Here is a 19,312-nt window from a genome sequence, read left to right as displayed (position 1 = left end):
CCTTATAGGAACAACAGACACAGCTTCATCGATGATCATTATTAGAAGCTCTGCCAATACCCTGGAATAAACCTCATTAAAGGGGAACTTCCATGCCAGGATTGCCACCCTCACTAGCACACACCTCAGACTCCATGGCTCCTGATGGTTTCCTGGAATTCTCTCCAACCAGTCCCATCTGCTAGCTCAGAATCCCATCTTCCCATTGGCTTCTGCCCTGTTTATGACATCATTCTCCCTCCAACCCTACCATCACCTGGTAGGTTCTTGTGGTTGGCATGGTAATGCCTGTAAATAAATTTGGATCATCACAGGTCACCTGTGACCAGTGACCAGTAAGTGCTGTCTGATACCGGACACACTTGTGAGTCAGGTCAGCTGATCAGACATAGACAACCAATTCTCTTGCTCCATTTTACTGTAGATTGCTGATACTCTCCCTCTGACCATGGCAGGTAAGGAAAGAAATTTTAAAACATTAAAAAAATAAGAGATCACTTCTCCATTATTTTTAATATACTTTTAAATTTTTGTGTATTGGGTATACTATTGTTGCTGATAGAGACATCTGGAATTGAATGTCATATTTAGATTTGGTTCTTACTGGGGTTAGAATATATGCAAAAAAAAGACAAACTGCAGAGATGACCCTGGATGTATATAAAGGTAGTTTGGAACTGAATGTTACAGATAACCACAGATTAAATTAAAAGACATGAGACATTATCATATCCCAACCCATCATTATGCAGCCACACTGTTGAGATTTGTCTAGGTAAAGGTTTCCTATCACATTTAGAAAACAATATCCAGCTCTAGTCCCTGGCTCTTACACTCTATCCAGCCCATCTTCCACAGCATTCTCCACATCTTTTGGTTGTGTTAGATGTTATCAACTTGGGCTGGGTACTCCACAGTCAGTTGTTCCCTGGACAAGAACTGACACACCAGTGTGTGCAGGAATTCTCACAAGGATTCCCAACTAGGAGAGTTACAAGAAATTAACAAATACTGTGGAAGTGTTCATTGAAGACTCAATTTAACCAACTATTAAATTAAGAAATAATCTTATTCAGAGATGAACCACATGCTACATTATAAATCCCAAGATGTCACATGAAACATAGGGACTCAACATGAAATGTTACCAGCAGGTTGTATTCATGTAGTCTTATTGGATTGGATGTGTGCTGAATTTATATAAAAAAGTAAGAGATAATGACTTGCATTAAACGTAGTGGGGAACAGGAGGATCTAGATGACCAAGGGATTCTTAGCTAAATACAGTTCTTATCTATGAAATTCCTGATACATCATTTCATTAAGAAAGCTCACAGTAGAGCCAAGCTTGGTGGACATGGAAAGAACCTACAATGCCAGCACTCTGGTGCAGAGGCAGGCCAGTCTGTGTGATTTCAAGGCCAGACTGATCTAGGTAGAGAATCTCTCTCTCTACATAGAGAAAGACTTGCACAGAACAGGACAAAGGCACAGGCATGAGAAGTTGTCTAAGGTTCTGCTACTTTAAACACTTCTGTTCTGGGACACAAGTGTGACAGTACCACAACAGGTATCAGAACAACACAAAGCAGGGCAAAGAAGGGTGTTGTCTAGTCAGAGCAAGGGTCAACGTGGATCAACTAGGAAGTACATGCCCACACAGGAAGAACAGGCAGCTCATCAAATGAGTGTCATCCTATCCATTACCAAGAATCATTCTGAACCATTTGTTTGGCATATGTGAGGGAAAATAGATCTCAGACTCTCCCAGACAGGACAAACTGCAGATAACAAAGCTTGTCACATAAGCCACAAAGATTTCATCTCACCATTCTTCCCACTTTCCTCTTATTTCCTATGGAAAATTTCCAAAGTGCACCTTTCTTTGGGACAGAATGTGCCTTGCAGCCTTCTGCACCTGTGCTGAGGAATGCCACGCCCTTAGCAGGAAGTGTGTGCAACTTCTTCAGGGTCTCCACCCCAGCTGTGAGTTCAGCATGCCTCCTGCCATCAGACTCCAGCACTTGTTCCCAGCAACTCATGGACAGTGCATACCCCTGCTTACCAGCTGGCACAACCATGTTGACTGCACTGACTGACCAGGGCCAGAGCTCTGCCTCACCACCTTCCTATCCAGGTGTTCTCCAGTGGGATCCCACGGGAATACTGGCAGGAGGGGAGCTGCACTCCAGGACTTCACTGTAACTGTCATTGACCAGAATACCACAATCTCCTCCTTGTCTATGACAGCCTAGGGTGAAAATATTTTAGATCCCATTGCCTTAGTCCTTTCCTATCCAACACTGTCTGTCAGCCTTGTTCAGGCCACACCACCACAGTTGCAAAATCAAGGATACAGCCTGGCACCTTCCTACCGGGAGGGCAGCCAGGTCTATTACAATGACCTCAACAGCCTGGGTCCTCTGATGGCTGAAGAACTCAGGCAGTGTGGCTCTGTGTCCTACTCTGGGGGTCAGGCCTCTGTCCTGCAACCAGAGATGGTGATGATGTCAAAGGAAATTCAGCCAACGAATGTCCAAACACTTTTCTCCACCTCTGCCATCTACTATCCCACACCTGCTCAAGACATGCCAGACACAAGTCTTCAAGGTGAGTAAAGCCAGGAGGGAGGACTGAGATCAGCACTCAAAGCAGACACAGCTCGCCCTTTCAGCAGTGGATGTCCTCAGGGAGAAAGGATGGGAGTCCTGAGAGCTCAGCCTTGGCTCTGGCTCACCATCCCCAACGTCCATCTCAAAAGTAAGAAACATGCATGATAGGGACTGACATCCATCCTTCATTAAAACATGATCAGCTACCACAACACAGACACACATATCACTGCCTAAGCCAATCAGTGCCATGCTCCATCACACTATAATCACCTCCTTTCTACGATAGTGCTCAAGGTTCTAGAAGACATCATGAATTTTATATTTGGTTAGCACTTGATTTTTCCTGAGTTGAAATCGGATACCTGATCAACACAACTGCAAATCTCTCTCTCTCTCTCTCTCTCTCTCTCTCTCTCTCTCTCTCTCTCTCTCTCTCTCAAACTTACTCACTCTCTTGCTGTATCTTCTCTTATTCTCTTTCTTTTTCTCTGTGATTCTTCAGTGTTGACACAAGTCCATGATCATGTACCCATGTTCTCTATAACAAAGTCACACTCAAGCCACACTATTTCACTTTCTTCAAGTAATTTTCATATCACTTATAACACATCTGTGAAATGGGAGCTTGAGGATAGCTGGGGTTCTTAAACGGCTTGCATTTCAGGAGTGAAGGACTGGGTTTGCACACTGAAAACCCAAAAAATCCAAACATCCTGTTGCACATGAGTAATGCCACTACTTGAAAGAAGTCAACAGGTTGTGTAAGTTTTGGAAATTATAGGCCAGACAAACTGCCTAATGGCACACTTCCAAATAACTGAGAGGAACTGTTTCAAAGTCAAAAGGAGGGCAAGGAAGGACCACACACCAAGAGAATTCTGTAACCTCCCCATGACCACTATGCATGCTCACACCAATAAATGATATGGAACACACAAACATCTGAGAAAACAAGACATTGCATGGTCACCAGAAACAACTGAGTAGTTACTAAGTGTCTGTAAACAGAGATGCTACACTTGCCACTCAAGCAGAGTTCATAGGAATGCCTGGCCCACTGCTACAGAGGCCTGAGTGCTGAGGTCCACTGAAAGGAGGGGATCATCTCATCTCACTTACCAGGCACTGACTCCTTCCTTGACTCTTTTCCAGTGGTGGAAAGGGAGAGGGCCCTTGGATAGATAGCTTTCAGCCAGACACTCTGTCTGCTGCAGAGTCCTGACTTCTGAAATGCCTGAACCCAGGATACTCAGATGAAGATACTACCTGTTGATGGGGACAGGTCATTAACTGCCCTTATTCACAGTCCTTCAGAATTCCTGGCCTTGCCTCCAGCTCCAAGCCTGGAACAAACAGAGAATAACAATGTAGAAGAAATGATTGCTGAGCAATCAAAGCCTCTGAATGCCTATGAGGGCAGTACAGAAAACCAAGGCTCATCACTTCTCCCTCTAGCACACTCTGACATGCAGCAGCCCCTGAACTACACTGATGCTGGGAGATTAACGTAGAAGCCAGATTCTGATAATGCCATCTTGGGAAGCAACAGCCTTGGTCTAGGAGAGCCTGGGTCTTTGTAGAGTGTCATGGTCTCAAGCATGACGTGGAAGACATGACTACAGTGCTGTCAGATATTCACCTTCCCCAAATCTTAAACTCCCTCACTGACCTAGACCACCAGGAAAATCCCACAGCAATCCATTCCAAAGACTCCACAGTCATCAGGAAGGATCAGGCCCAGGAAAGTTCCAGCATCACTGGACTTATAAAAGGTGAACAAGAAAGACCAGAAAGTATCTCATCTGCTTCATGTACCTCTTTAGGACCAAATCCAGCACCAGGACCTGGTGGAGGGAGCAGAGGCTAGAACCAATGCTGGGGCCAGTGAAGGAGATATTGACAACATGGACAACAAACACTTGGAGGTCAAAGCTCAGAAATCTGCACCCAGCAGGCCCAGGGTAGCTAGGGTGCAGGGGCAAGACAGGACCAAGAGGACCAGAGAAAACAACTTCAGCAAAATACAGCAGCTGGAGCCATCAAGTCAGAAAGTCAAGACACAAGAGAACCCCACCATCCCCAAGACCAACAGGAAGAGGAATCCATCTGAGCTGAGCAATGACGCCTTTAAAAAGCCTCAAACTCACCTCGGAAAGTACATGCTGGCATCCACTCAGGTCCTTCACCCATGGGGGAAGAAGTGTAATAACAAAACTGGCATCTCCTCCTCCCGGACTCTGCTAAACAACAGCAACAAAGATCCCAGGACAGGCCCAGCCACCTCATCCCTTCTGGATGTACCATGTGATGGCTGAGGCCCCAGTAAAACCCCCAGCAACGCTCAGAGACTAGAGAGAGCAATGTCCACAGGGAGTGTCCATCTCCATCCCAGTATAAGCTGCCCCCACCTGGGAAGGTCAAGTTAGTACCTCTGCCTTTTCCAGCCCTGGAGAAGCCACAAGCCAGACTGGTTTCTAGAAAGCCTCTCTTATAGTGGTATTTTATTTGTACTGAAATGTGATTTTAATTGTATATTAATAAATAAAGTTGCCCAGAGGTCAGAGCTATTAGTGCCATAGCAAGAGCATGGTGGTGGTGGCGCAAGCCTTTAATCCCAGCACTTGTTAGACAGAGCTAGGTAGATCTCTGTGTGTTCAAGGATACAGCCAACATTGAAGACACAAGCTTTTAATCTCAATACCATAGAGGACCTGGAGGGCTGTACACACAGGCAGTGATGAGGCAGTCACTTGTTTGGGTTTACAACCAATGAGAAGGCAGAACAGAAAGACTATTTAAAGACATACACACAGTAAATAGGGCCCCTTTTCGGAGAGCTCTCTTGGCTGAAGCAGGAAGGGTAAGGCTCTTAGTTCTGACCTCTTGGCTTTCTTCTCTGAATCGGCTCTGTGTTTCTTATTTAATAAGACGGTTGGTTACATCTATACTCTCTCCCTGGCTTCATGCAGGCCCCCTGCAGTATACCCTGTGAGGCCTCATTCCCACTCAGCTCAGCCTACCACACTCAAGCCATCTAAACCAGCTCCTGCCTGCACTTCTTTGATGGCCTCTGACAAGCCAGCTCTGCCTATTGCTACCAGTGCCACACGAGCTAACATATCCAACCCCATCCAGTCTTGCCCTGGGCCTCAGCCAGCTGTCTGTAGGCCATTATCCTACAGGGCATCATCTCACACTTCACTGCAGAGGGAGCTTGACTCTTCTAACAAGAACAAGGCCCCATCAACCCCCAAACCTCAAATCCAATATCTACTACAAGACTTCAGCCACCAACCTATTCCATGGAGGAAAGTCCACATTCCAGGACCAGTCATCTCATAGCCCATCACAGAAGAGCAGAGACCAGAGAGGGAGGCCATGAAGAGGCAGGCTCAACAGGAGAGAGAGAATGCTGCCAAGTACCTCTCTGGGAAAACCACAGCTCTTCCTTCAGAAGCAGAAGGATATGGAAATTTCTAGATATTATGACTATGTCATGTAAGTCCTACCCTAGTTTTTGGAACACAGTGCTATTCAACACAGACAAGGTAAGATATAGACATAGATATACATGTATACGTTGGATTAAAATCTTGGTGAGTGTGTAGGTAAGTAGGTACATATGGAGTTAAGGAGATTAATTGGTAGATCCAGGGATTTATATATAAATGGTCAAACAGTTTCTATACTTGTAAATATTTGAAGACACTAAAAGTGATTGAAGAAATTAAGTCAGTTATATCATCCATTAGTAAGTATATATAGAAGGCTTTGATGGTTTCTTCACACCTTTGTTATTGTTCTTTAATGTTTCCAAAGTAGAAATATGTGTTACATAAATTCATCATATGCTAGAAATCACTGGTAGTGTTATTTAAGGTAAAAGTAATTAGTCAAAACCTGTTGTGGTTATAAAATTATTCTCCTTGACTTTTTTTTTTTTTTGGTTTTTTTGAGACAGGGTTTCTCTGTGTAGCTTTGCGCCTTTCCTGGAACTCACTTGGTAGCCCAGGCCGGCCTCGAACTCACAGAGATCCGCCTGGCTCTGCCTCCCGAGTGCTGGGATTAAAGGCGTGCGCCACCACTGCCCGGCTCTCCTTGACTTTTATTTTCATTATACTGGTTTTTGAACTTGGTATGTTTCCTATAGTGTATACTGTATAGTGAACACACTCCTGTTCTTCCAACACTTCCTCCCATTTTGTACCACTAACACTAGTCCTTTATTCATTACTGGTCTGGGACAGATATCCTCCTAAAATTTCATTAAATGAAATATAGGATTCCATGTATACACTATCAAGCACCCACCTTAAAGAGAAAATATACAAGGTTGAACATCTTCCTGAGAAGGGATTCATTCATAACAATGTATGTCTGAAATTGTATACATCTTTGAAATCATCCTTTACATACTTTAATTTATTTTGTGTGTGTGTTTTTGTGTGTCACCCATCACTATGTATTTCCCTGATTCCTCTTCAATCAGAACATCTGTATGTGCTTATTATCTTTTTATTATATCAGAGTAGAATGTCTTTTTCTTTGTCCTTTACTACCTGGGTTGCCTGATTTCTTATGATTTATGTATTTTATCTAATTCTACATATTCTAGATATTAATACACTTACTGAGGTAGCAATAGCAAAGATGTCCTCCTGTTCTCTAGGACCCCCTCCCAAATATCTGTTTCTTTTTCTAGTAACAAATGCTTTACTTCCCTGACAAACCATCTGTTAACTACAACCAGGAATTCTTAAGTAGCTGGTGTGTTGCCCCATCCTGGCCTGTCTCTGAACATTCAACACTTTGACATACATTGTACTGTAATACTATTGGGGTTACTCACACTATAGCCTCTGAGCCATTTGACATTTCATTTTACAGTGTGACACATAGGAAATATAACTCATTTGTTTATTAATTTGCTTTTAGTATCTTGAGACAGGTTTTCTCTCCAAAACCTTGCATGCTCATAAGTATGTTGATCAGACTAGCTTTGAAATGAATAACATCAGCCTGCCTCTAGCTCTGCCACTATCTCTGCCTTTGCAATTGCCCTGAACCTGGCCCTGGCTCTGACTGAAGAGTGCTGAGACTAACAGAATGCTCGCACAAACTAAATGGAATCAAGTTTCTTTCTGTCTGTATGAATATCCAGATTTCCAAGCATGATTGGATGAAGAGGACATGTGTAAGCCAAGGTGCATTTTTGGTACCTACCCAAAATCCCAAGAGACTTAACTGAATGTGTTTACAACTGGAATTCAACTTTGACTGATGTTTCTGAATATCTGCAGCTGTGGCAGAGATCCTAAGAATGTCATCCAGCTATTGTAGGGGTCTAAGTACAGATGTGCACTGAAAGGAGGGGACATCCCACTTACCAGAGACTGACTTCTTCCTTGACTCTTTTTCAGTGGTGCAAAGGGAGACTTCCCTGGGAACCACACATCAAGCCAGAGACTCCCTCAGCTGCAGAACAGACCTCTGCTACTCCTACACCCTGGATTACCAGATGAGAACACCACCTGTTGATGGAGACAAGACATTACCTACCCCAACTACAACCTTCAGAATTCCTTGTATTGTCACAAGCTCCATGACTGGAACTGCATTCCCAGATAAGGACACCAACTATTGATGGGGACAAGTCATTAACAGTCCCCAACCTTCAGAATTCCTGGTATTGCCACAAGCTCCATGCCTGGAACAGAGAATGACAACCTGCATGAGATGGCAGCAAATCTGTCAATGCCTCTGGATGCCTATGAGTGCATGAAAGAAAACCAAGACCCATCTCTCCTCCCTTTAGCACACCCCGACATCCAGCATCCCTTGCACTTCACTGATGCTGGGAGCGTAGGGCAGAAGCTTGCTTCTGACAATGCCACCAGGGAAAGCAGCAGTCATGGTCAGGATGAGCCTGGGACATGCACAGTGTGTTGGCCTCCAGCATAGACTTGCAGACATGACTATGCTGATGGCAGAAGTTCACATTCCCAACTGCTTAACTCCCTCTCTGAACTAAACCAATTCCAGGTTCCCACAGCCACCTAATGCAAAGACTCCATAGTCTTCAGGAGCAATCAGGCCCAGTAAAGATAAGGTGTCATCAGCACACCCTTAAACCTGTTGAGGGTGAAGGAAGAGAGACACTCTAATCTGCTTCATGGAGAATCTCTAGCCAGAATCCAGTATCAGGACCTTGTGGAAGGAGAGAAGCTGTGGCTAGTGCTGTGGCCAGAAGGAGATATTGACAACACAGACAAGCAAATGGAGGGAAAGCTCAGAAGATCACACTCTGTAGGCTCAGTAGACCTAGGGTTCATGGGCAAGTTGAGACCAAAAAGAGCTAGAGAAATCAACTCCATGAAAGCTGAAGGATCTGAAGCCATCAAGTCAGTCATGGCAGAAGAGAAGCCCACTGTCCTCCACAACAAGAGGAAGTGGAATCCACTTGAGCATAGCCATCATAGCTTTAAAAAGCCTCAAACACACCTCGGCTTGCACATGCTGGTGTCTGTGAAGGTCTGTCACTCACTGTGGAAGAAGGGAGAGAAGAAAACTGGCATCTCTTGAACCTTCAACTCTTTGTGCTACTCTGTGCTCTAATAGTATCAGAGTTTGTTACACTTTGGCCTCTGAGACATTTGTCATTATCTTTTTCCAGGGTTACATATACTAAACAAAATAATTTATTTGTTCACTCACTTTTAGATTCTTGAGACAGGGACCCTCTCCATAGCCCAGCATGTCCTAGAACTGACTACATCGAACACGCAACATTGAACTCATGAAGATCTGCCTGCCTCCCCCTCTGCCTCCACCTCCATCTCAGCCTCTGCCTCCCCTTCTGTCTCCACTTCTGCCTCCTCCTCCTCTGCTGCCTCAAGAGTGCTGAGACTAAAGGAATGCTCCAAGAAGCCAGGTGGAATCCAGATTCTTTCTGTACATGTGAATAACATTTCCATGCATGTCTTGATGAAGAGGCCATGTGTACTCCAGGGTGCATTTTTGGTACATACCTAAAATCCAAAGAGACTAAACCACATGTGTTTACAACTGCAACTTAACTCGGATTAATCTTTTCCTGACAATGTGCCTTGTTTCAGTTGTAGGCTGTACTTGCTACAATACCTGTGAAGCACTGACCTCTAATGAGGTGTGCTCATGCTATCCTGGGTATTTTCTGCTTTTGTGGTAAAGTTATGATTGCTTTTCTACTTCTAGGAAGTGGGGCATCTGAATTTTACTGAGGAATTGTATTCACCCTTTTCATAGAGTTTCATGGTTGTAAATGAATTTTTAAACAGTCTTAAATAAATAAAAAACACAAAGCCAAATATAGGGGTGAAAGCGTTAGAGATCAGGGAAATAGTGATAGCCACCAACCTTACCTCTCCAGCCCTGCAGCTTTCAAAAGTGAGGTACTTTCTCTCTTACCCTCACCTTTATTGTCTTGCTGTTCTGTCTTCTCATTGGCTCTTAGCCCTGCTACCTCACTTCCTTGTCAATGCCTATCTGTACAGACCTCCAGGTCTCTATGGTTGGTGCTGGGTTTAAAGGCTCCACACTAGGCTGTTCCCTAGTGCATCCTTGAACACATAGTGACCCTGTCTGCCTTTTGACGGGATTAAGGTATGTGCTACCACTGCCTGATTGCTGTGTTTACTTAAAAGTGCTTTATTTATTAAGAATAAAATTTATAAATAATATAAGAAAAACTATATACAATAAGTACAACTATATACAATATATACAAGCAATAAATACATCAGCAATTTGACAAATTTAGAGAAAATATTACATTATCTACTCTATTTTTTGTGAGTTCAAAATGTACCTAATTCACTTTCTACCTGAACTTGTATTACCAACAGAAAATTGTCCTGTAATATTCCTTAGAACTTATATACTTTTCACCTCTTAGTGAGTTTCTTTTTTTTTTTTTGAAATTTCTTAACAAGGAAAAATGTAACTATGACTATCAAATCTTCAACTCCCTCAGAGACCAAGAAGGAAATAATATTACCGAGTAAAACAGGAATTGCAAACAAGCAACTTCTGGAAAATTGTGAGTTGACAGAAACAGCCAGCTGTCTGGACAGTCACCTGAGGTTTTCTGCAATGTTGGGGCATCATCTTCAGCCTACAGGCTTAGCATATCTGACAGACTCATTTGTGATGTAGGATATACACAAGGCCTACAGCTCAACCTCACATTCGGCATGAGTATTCCATGTACCAGATAAAACTGAATTCTACCAGTGTCCTGTCATGATTCAGGATTTTAAATCCTGGAAATTGCTGGTGTTTCTGGAATTCATCTGCTTATTCTTCTCAGCTTGTGGATGGCTTCATTTCGGCATCCTGTTCTTCTCTGCATCCCATTCTTCTCGGCTTGTGGGTGGCTTCATCTTCTTTATCAAATGCCAGTCTACCATTAAGAGGTTAGACTCTATCAGCCTAGTTACTCTTTCAAGAATAACTGTTTCAGCTACTGTTCCACTGCATACCAGAAGACATCGGTCCATTGCCTGTTGAGCTGCCTTCTTAGAAAGGGGCCCTGTACCTTTTCCAGATTGCAAAGGCCACTTTAGCGATGGTGCCATATAGTCTTGGCATCAGAGGATGCCTGTTGCTAAAGCCACAACCACACTTGTTTTGGCAAGGATTGGTAGTCCTTTGCTTTGTGTCCTCTTGGTCCATTTTGGATAGCATACTCTCAGCAGTTGATATGAGGGCACTTTGTTGCCCAGTGGCTAACTTTTGCCATAATGAAAGTTAACTCCATATGCAGTTTCTTCAATGCCCATATCTTCTCTGAAGTAGATTGGTGCTGCCAGAAGCCAACAAGTCTCATAATCATAAAAAAATTGTAAGTTATTAAAACATTTAAATGCCATATTCTGTAGATCTCTGAAGGATTTGAAGATGACCTGTCTATCTAAAATATATCTCTGCTTAACCTTGAAAACACCTAATATGATGACAAGTTCAATTGTAATGACTAACTACTAATTCTCATTTCTCTATATCCTAAGTGTTGATAATAATAACTTTCAAGGATTAGCAAATTGTTAAATGAACTGTATAGGTACAATATCCTGAACAAGATTAGCAATATACATACAGCATTTTCTAACAATATCAATCTCAATATATATAATTTGTGTACAATATATAAAAATTCAATCCAATGTAAAGTACTTAAAACTAGTAGTTTTCTTTTAAAAATAGATTCAATAATCTACTTTTTTAACTGTATCATATCTATATCCTCTCGTTTTTTTCAGAGTAGATTCAATAATGTACCTTTTATTCTATCATTTCTATATCTTTTTTTTCAGAGTAGATTCAATAATCTACGTCTTATCTATATCATCTTTTTTTCCAAACAAGAATCTTAAATCTAATCTCCTTTGTTTAGCCCTTTTCCTGACCATTAACTACAACAACTTGTAACCAAGCCTCCTAAACAATGACAACTACCCCAAACCCAAAACCCATTGAAAAACCAAAAACCACCCGCCCCACCTCTTGGGAATGTGGACATAGTGCTCTGAAAAGTTGCTTTCTGCAGTTTGTTGGTGATAGCATCTTTAGAAGATTCTGAAAAGAAAATTTTTGGGTTAAATGTCAAGTTCCAGGAGAGGTAGCTATATCATTTGTTGTCCAGTCTTGGTATAATGCCAAAGTGCAGGGCTTATCTCAAGTCCTTGTTCAAGTAGTCTGTGAAACAGGATCATCTCAGCTAGCCATCTCAAAATTGTTCTGAGCAGTTTGTAGTCCAAAGATGATCTTTGGGTGATGTTTGTCAGCTTAGTGGTATTATTATAGTCCATATGGAATCATTGTTATGGGACTCCATCATCTTTCTGGAGACTTCAAATTCGAGGTTAGGCCTGGTCATGATTCCCTGCAGAAAACTGATAGAGACTCCGACACAAAAACATGTATAGGCAGCTAAATTAAGCCTTTTTCTAGAATTAGTTAGTACTCTATATGACCAATAATATCATGACAAAGTTATATACATATATAAATCTTGTAAATTTTGATATAAAATTCATAACTTAAGAAAAGTTTAAAGACTCAAAATAGAACCAAAGAATTGAGATTAGTGGCAAAAAAACCAGTTCCTTAATTTTTTGGTTTTCTTCTGTCCTATATCAGAAGATGGCTCTTTCATCTGACATGACACAGAGATTTTCCATTTTCCTTTTAACAACATACGTGGGTTTAGAGAAGGAAAGAGCCATTCTCCAACTTCAAAGCCAGCTTTAATTGTTAATTGAACTAGGACTACAAAAAGACCATTTGTGTTAGTGGTCTGTAGAGAAGAGCAGAAACAAATATTTAGGAAGACTTAAGAAATTTTACATGTGATACACCAACAGGCCAAATTACTCTTTTTCTTGGGACATTTTTCTAGATGATTTGTCCTTTTTCTTCAAATGTCTCATTTGTCCAGTGTTCTTCAGATTCCTTGGCCTTCATTCTCCTGAAAGACAAAAACAAAAAACGCTTCCCCAAACCTAACTTTGGAGAGGTTCCCTTTTGGCAAGTTATATCTGATTAAATAAAAAGGCATTTGTTAGTGGTATAAGTTAGTTTAAATTGGATGGTCATGCTGGTTGATGAACTATCACCTCTTCTAATTAAGGGGTCTCTGTTGTTCAAATTGAACCTATATCAATTTTGATGGTATCCACAGCTTATCTTTTCCTATAGAAACAAAAGCAAAACCTCGTTCCCAACATAACACATATCCTGGTTTCCATTCTGAGGTCAGCACATCCTTAAAGTATATAGGCCGATTTAATTCTGCAGTTTTATCTATTATCCAATGTCTCTCTGCAGCTATTGTCCCTTTCTCATTAGCTCTGAGAAAATTCAAAGTTAATAGAGCATTATGTAATCTATTTCTGGGGGGGGGTTGTTACCCCTTTCTGTTTATTTAGCATATCCTTTAGAGTTCTATTTGATCTTTCTAAAATTGCTTGGCCTGTAGGATTATGTGGTATAACTGTAATATGCTTATATTGTAATAAGCAAAAATTTTCGTTTTACGAGAGACATATGCTGGAACATGGTAAGTTTTAATTTGTGCAGGTATACCCATGATGGCCATAACTTCTAGCAAATGCATGATTACAGGTTCAGCATTTTCAGAACCAAAAGCATTTCTGCACTGAAATCCTGAATAAGTATCAATGGTATAGTGTACATATTTTAGTTTTCCAAATTCTGCAAAGTGAAACACATCCATCTGCCAGATTTCATTCCTCTGAGTACCCTTTGAGTTACATCTAGCTGGTAGCAGAGTCTGGTTATAAAAGGAAAAATTAGGACATTTCCTTACAATATCCTTAGCTTGTTGCCACGTTATAGAAAAATTCTTTTTTAAATCTTTACTATTGACATGATGTTTTTTATGAAATTCTGAAGCCTCCATCACATTTCCTATCAATAATTTATCAATCTTGTCATTACCTTGTGCTAGAGGGCCTGGCAGACCCATATGGGATCAGATGTGAGTTATATATAAGGGATGCTCCTATTCCTGATTATATCTTGTAACTGAATAAATAGTGAAGTTAATTCTGACTCATCAGGGATAAATTCTGCAGTCTCAATATATAATACCACTCTTTCAGCATACTGAGAGTTTGTAACTATGTTGAGAGGTTCTGAAAAATCTGTTAATATCAAAGAATATCATACAATTCCATTTTTGAACTGAATTATAATGACTTTGAACCACTTTACTTAAATTTTCAATTTTTTTCCTGCTTCCTCAATTCTGTCCCATGCATTCATGGCTGCCATGCGGCATAGAATTAAGGTTTGATTATCATATAAACATTGTCTTTGATCCTGGGCAATGTCCACACCTCTAATTCTACATGGTGTCTATTGCCTTAGCCTCCTCCTTAAGCCATTGTCACCACTGTAATTGTGCTCTGGATTCTAGAACATCTGTTACCAACTCTTTCCAGTCCTGAGGAATAATCCTATTACAAGTTGACCACGAGTTTAACATTTGCTTTACAAATGGAGAATGCATTCCATAGGATACTATAGCTTCTTTAAATCTCCTTAAATCTACCATTTCCACTGGAGTCCAATTCGCTTGTACATGCCGTTGAGCAGGTAGTTCCTATAAGGCTACCAGATGAATTAAGTTTGATTGTTTGAAAAGAGGCTGTCTCTCTGTAACCATATAATGCGTTCCTGAAATAATTTCACCTTTAAAGTCTTCTGCCTGGGTCTGAATTTCTCTATAATTCATTTTAACCTTTTTTTTCCTCAAGCTTTTGTCTTGGCACTTAACTTCACCAATCCTTTTAATACTAAAATAAGGATAATTAAACAAATAATAGTTATAACTGATGTTTCCTACATCCTATCAGCATTAATTATCCTCTCATTTAACTGTACAGTTTTCAGACTGTCTAATGAATTATCAAACAAAGACTAATTTCCTTTTATTGAAAAATATTTCCTATTTTTTAATATGGAAAAAAAATGTTCTCTTTTAACTAGTTTCTCCCTTTAAGATATCTGATATCTTAATTGACTTACCAAGTCTGCATAGAACAGTAGAAGTCCAAGGAATTTCAAGGCAGCTACCAAGCATGGTGGCAGTCCAAAATGGGAATCAGAAAGACAGAGAGAGAGAGAGAGAGAGAGAGAGACAGAGAGAGACAGAGAGAGACAGAGAGAGACAGAGAGTCAGAGAGACAGAGATAGAGACAGAGAGACAGAGAGAAAGAGAGAGAAAGCACGTCCTAAAAGCTAAAAACTAAATAAAAAGTCCAGCCACGTGCTCTGGCCTGAACGAGCGGCTCTGTAAACATACAAGCAGTCCAGCTGCTTGCAGCTCTGCAACCTTGCAGCTCCAGCAACATGAGTAGGAGATCTGGCTGCAAGTAGCTCCAGCTGCATTTAGCTAGATCTCATGTAGCTCTGGCCAAGCCAGGAGGCCTGTAAACCCTGGCCTATAAGGCCATCAATGGGTTTTTTTAATGAATTCTTGCCATGTGAGCACCAATTGTAGATGAATTTCTAAATGGTCTTATTAAATAAGAAACACAGAGCCAAATATAGGGGTGAAAGCCTTAGAGATCAGAGAAATAGAGAGAGCCACCAACTTTACCTCTCCAGTCCTGTACCTACCAAAAGTGAGCTACTTCCTGTCTTACCCATGCCTTTATTGCCTTGCCCTCTCATTGGCTCTTAGCCCAGCTGCCTCACTTCCTTGTCAATGCCTGTCTCTACAGACCACCAGGTCTCTGTGGTTGGTACTGGGATTAAATGCGTGTGTCACCATGCTTGGCTGTTCCCTAGTGTGTCCTTGAACACACAGAGACCCTATGTCACATGATCGAATTAAGAGCGTGTGCTACCACTGCATCACTTCTATGTTTACTTAAAAGTGGCTGGCCGTTTTACCCTTGATCTCCAGGCATGCTTTATATATTAACATACAAATAAAATATCACCACAAATGGTGTATCTGTCTTCACAATATCTAACTACTATGTGGGACCAAAATTGTTCATTCTAAAGAGAGCTATTTCCAAAGTCATCCATGTAGAAAATATTAACAAACCCACCATGAAAAGATCCTACTACCTGTATACGATGATCCTCACAGGGACAAATTTGGGTACAACAGAATAACGAAAAGCAATGGCTTAAGGAGGCCTCTGGTGTTATGCTGTCTTTGTGTGGCTTTAATTACCGATTTAAGCACTGCCATGAGACTACTGTGCTTCACTTTACATCTTAGGAGCAATAGAAATGCATTTGAATAGCTATCTCTAACCTTGATATTATTACTTTAATCTTGATGTTTTCAAACTAAGGGTCTTGTAGAATAATTCTTATTAAACAAAGCTCAGTAAGCATTTTCATATTAAAGCAATTCATATAGTGCTGTACTTGTATTGAATCCTTCTCAATAACATTAGTTCTCATTGTACTTTTCATTGAACATATTCTTTTAAAACTGTATATTGTATACTGAGCCCAGTAACTTTCCTTAACTGTCACCAAAAATCTTAGACATTGACATCTGCTTGACAGCATTGCCTCCCAAGTCATGAATGGAACCATGGAGATATGTGTAATCTAGGATCCATATACACAGACAGCATCAGGAGATATTTGTCTGGGACTGGATACATATGGTATAATATGATTATCATGAGTTACAAGAACTCTCCTGCAATCACCTTGACTGAATTCATCACTTCAGCTGAAATGGTTCTGTTGTGTGTAGACATCACATATTCCTTCTCCATTGCTCTCTTATTGGAAAATATTCCTGAAAAATGCTGCGATATGTACTGATGTGCAAAGCAATATCATGTTCAATTCCTTGGAGATGTATAAATGGGAAATGATATAGACATAGTGATGGTGTTTAAAGTGACCTCATACTGAAATAGAGAGAGGGTAGAATACTTCACATTATACCCACCAACTTATTGGTGTTTCCTATGGAAGCAATACTTGGAAGCCCCCTACTTTTAGTTAACCTCTATTTCTACTCTCTAGCATAAAGAAAGACCATTTTCCAATGTGCCTGATGGTCAAATGCAAGTAACATCTAGAATGACAAGTCAAGTTTTCATGAATCTGCATGGCTCCTTCTACTATGTACAGTTAAGCTTCACAGACACAGACCTGTCTATCACTGCAAATTTCTGTTCAATTACTTTCTAAGGTATCCATCCATCCAAAGTAATCACTGCTAACATATCACAATGGAATGTTCACTTGATTTTGGAATAAAAAGCCATGCTACACTATTCTACCCACTGTTCTAGCTCTCAATTTGATTGGACTACTAGTAGGACAATCCCTGAGCTTTGGAAGGACTGCTTTGTGCATGATCCATTTCTGAGTACCAGCCAGCCATCTCACGACAGCAGCAGCCACTGAGACTCAGCAGCTGAAACAATTACAACTCTCTCCAGCAGCAACAGAAACAAATGCCAAAGGATGGCTAGCAAGGAAGCAGACTGTAACTGTTACATCTGCATCTGCAAATACATTAATCTCCTGCAAAACTGCAAAGGTTTAGAAGGGAAATGGAGAGACCCAACCATTCCATTCAACAAAACAATAGCAGTTGTCTTACCTCTGGGACGTAGGAACTACTCAGTCACAGAACATTTTATGGTGGATTGCAGTACAAGATAAGAATTCCCTTCTGTGCATGTGTACAAATAACAAATTGGAGAGTTGTTACAAATATATCTAACAACTGTGCCTTCCACTTACCAGTGTATAATTCTCTCTTGACATTTTAATATGTGGAAGAGCCATCCAACAACCTAATAGCACAATTCCTGACCATTCTCCCCCAAAATGATGGAAGAGCCTGCTTGGTCTATGAAAGCCACCCAGCTGGCTATCAGAAAGGGGATTCCAGCTCCAGGCGAGTCTGAAATTCTCATATTCTGGAATTCATTCAATTTGGCCCTTTTCTACTTCTTGCTCATAACTTACAACAGGATCACAATAACTTTCATATTTTAGGAGGTACTAAGGACCTTCTTAGCCAACATCTCCTGAGGCTTAACCCTGCCTCTGTTACTTAGCATTTAGCAGGCATCTTTCTTCCAAGAGTGCCATTTTCCCACACATACAGGATGCCATCTTTCAAGTTATTTAACTTACATTTACTTTTCTTGGAGATGCTGTTCTAAAAAATATTTTATCATATTTGTTTGTTATCTCTTGAAAGCTTTTTCTTTTGTAAAGAGGGAGAGAATGGTAGTATGTACTGAGAAATGAGGACTTGGAAAATAATTGAAAGGAGTGTGGTAACTAAGTTTGGTATATGTGGTTAGAGGAAATAAGTCATATTACACTGAAAGAAAAATAATATGCGAATATTAAAAAGTAAAAAACACACTGAACACAGTTCTATCTATCTACTTACTAATCTTTCATTTTCTCTCCACTGTCAGAATTCAAATAACACAGGCCCCGGCATGTTCTACTCACTGGTTCTAAGCTCCTACAAGAGAACAGTTTTTTCTGATAGATTTACAACCAGAAGCCTGGATGAACCTTCCAACTTTCAGTCATTGCCACTTGGAATGTGTCACATTATCTGACAAGTGGTCAGTCATGAAGGAAACTACAAGGGTGAACGACAAAGGCAGCCTGCTGGCCTATGAAAAAGGACAGTCTTATTGCAGACCTTTCCCAAGCACTACAAAACATGATACAATCCACATGGAGGAAAAGTTCTACTGAGCTGGACATGTACCTACATGATACAGCAGTAGCTCAGTGTAAAAGAGGTCCCAAGGGACAGTGCTGACAGCTCATGTGAAGGCAGGAGGAGAGCTAAACAGGCTCCAGGTCATTTTCAATGAGGACTGACAGACACTGTCACAGTAGTGCTTGTTGAGGCAGTTAGAGTAAGAAGTGTCTATAAATGCACACTACACCCATGCCATAAGACAGTCTATGAACCCTCCAGTGAATGACCAAAAATGATAACAATCTAAATCAAAATGAGGAAATACACAAGATTTCCCCATATTTCATCAAAATTTTGCATTCCTGTCTGTGAAGATACACTGAGATGGGAAATGTGTTGTTCTTTTTTTTTCAAATATAAAGGGAAATTGTAGGATAAAAGAGCCAGCCAAAGAAACACACAG

General features: G+C 40.9%; 3 long non-coding RNA genes across 3 annotated transcripts in view; 1 reads left to right on the top strand and 2 right to left on the bottom strand.

The window, feature by feature from the left end:
• The first annotated feature begins 250 nt into the window (after positions 1-250).
• Positions 251-9,961, top strand: LOC131922913 (uncharacterized). Its single transcript, XR_009382433.1, has 2 exons — positions 251-455; positions 8,036-9,961. It is a non-coding gene; the product is annotated as an uncharacterized LOC131922913 (long non-coding RNA).
• The window catches only part of LOC131922859 (uncharacterized), a 34,639-nt gene continuing 17,780 nt past the window's right edge, over positions 2,454-19,312 (bottom strand). Inside the window, exons 5-6 of the long non-coding RNA XR_009382421.1 lie at positions 8,003-8,146; positions 2,454-3,958 (exon numbers count right to left, since the gene is read on the bottom strand). This is a non-coding gene — a long non-coding RNA (uncharacterized LOC131922859). The remainder of the gene's footprint in view (positions 3,959-8,002; positions 8,147-19,312) is intronic.
• LOC131922933 (uncharacterized) lies at positions 10,278-18,968 on the bottom strand. Its single transcript, XR_009382438.1, has 2 exons — positions 18,580-18,968; positions 10,278-17,844 (listed from the first exon to the last, which is right to left on the bottom strand). It is a non-coding gene; the product is annotated as an uncharacterized LOC131922933 (long non-coding RNA).

This window comes from Peromyscus eremicus, chromosome 1 (genome assembly GCF_949786415.1).
Source record: "Peromyscus eremicus chromosome 1, PerEre_H2_v1, whole genome shotgun sequence".
Taxonomy (NCBI): Eukaryota; Metazoa; Chordata; class Mammalia; order Rodentia; family Cricetidae; genus Peromyscus; species Peromyscus eremicus.
Note: the sequence above shows the minus strand (reverse complement) of the source record. Positions and strands in the feature narration are given on the sequence as shown.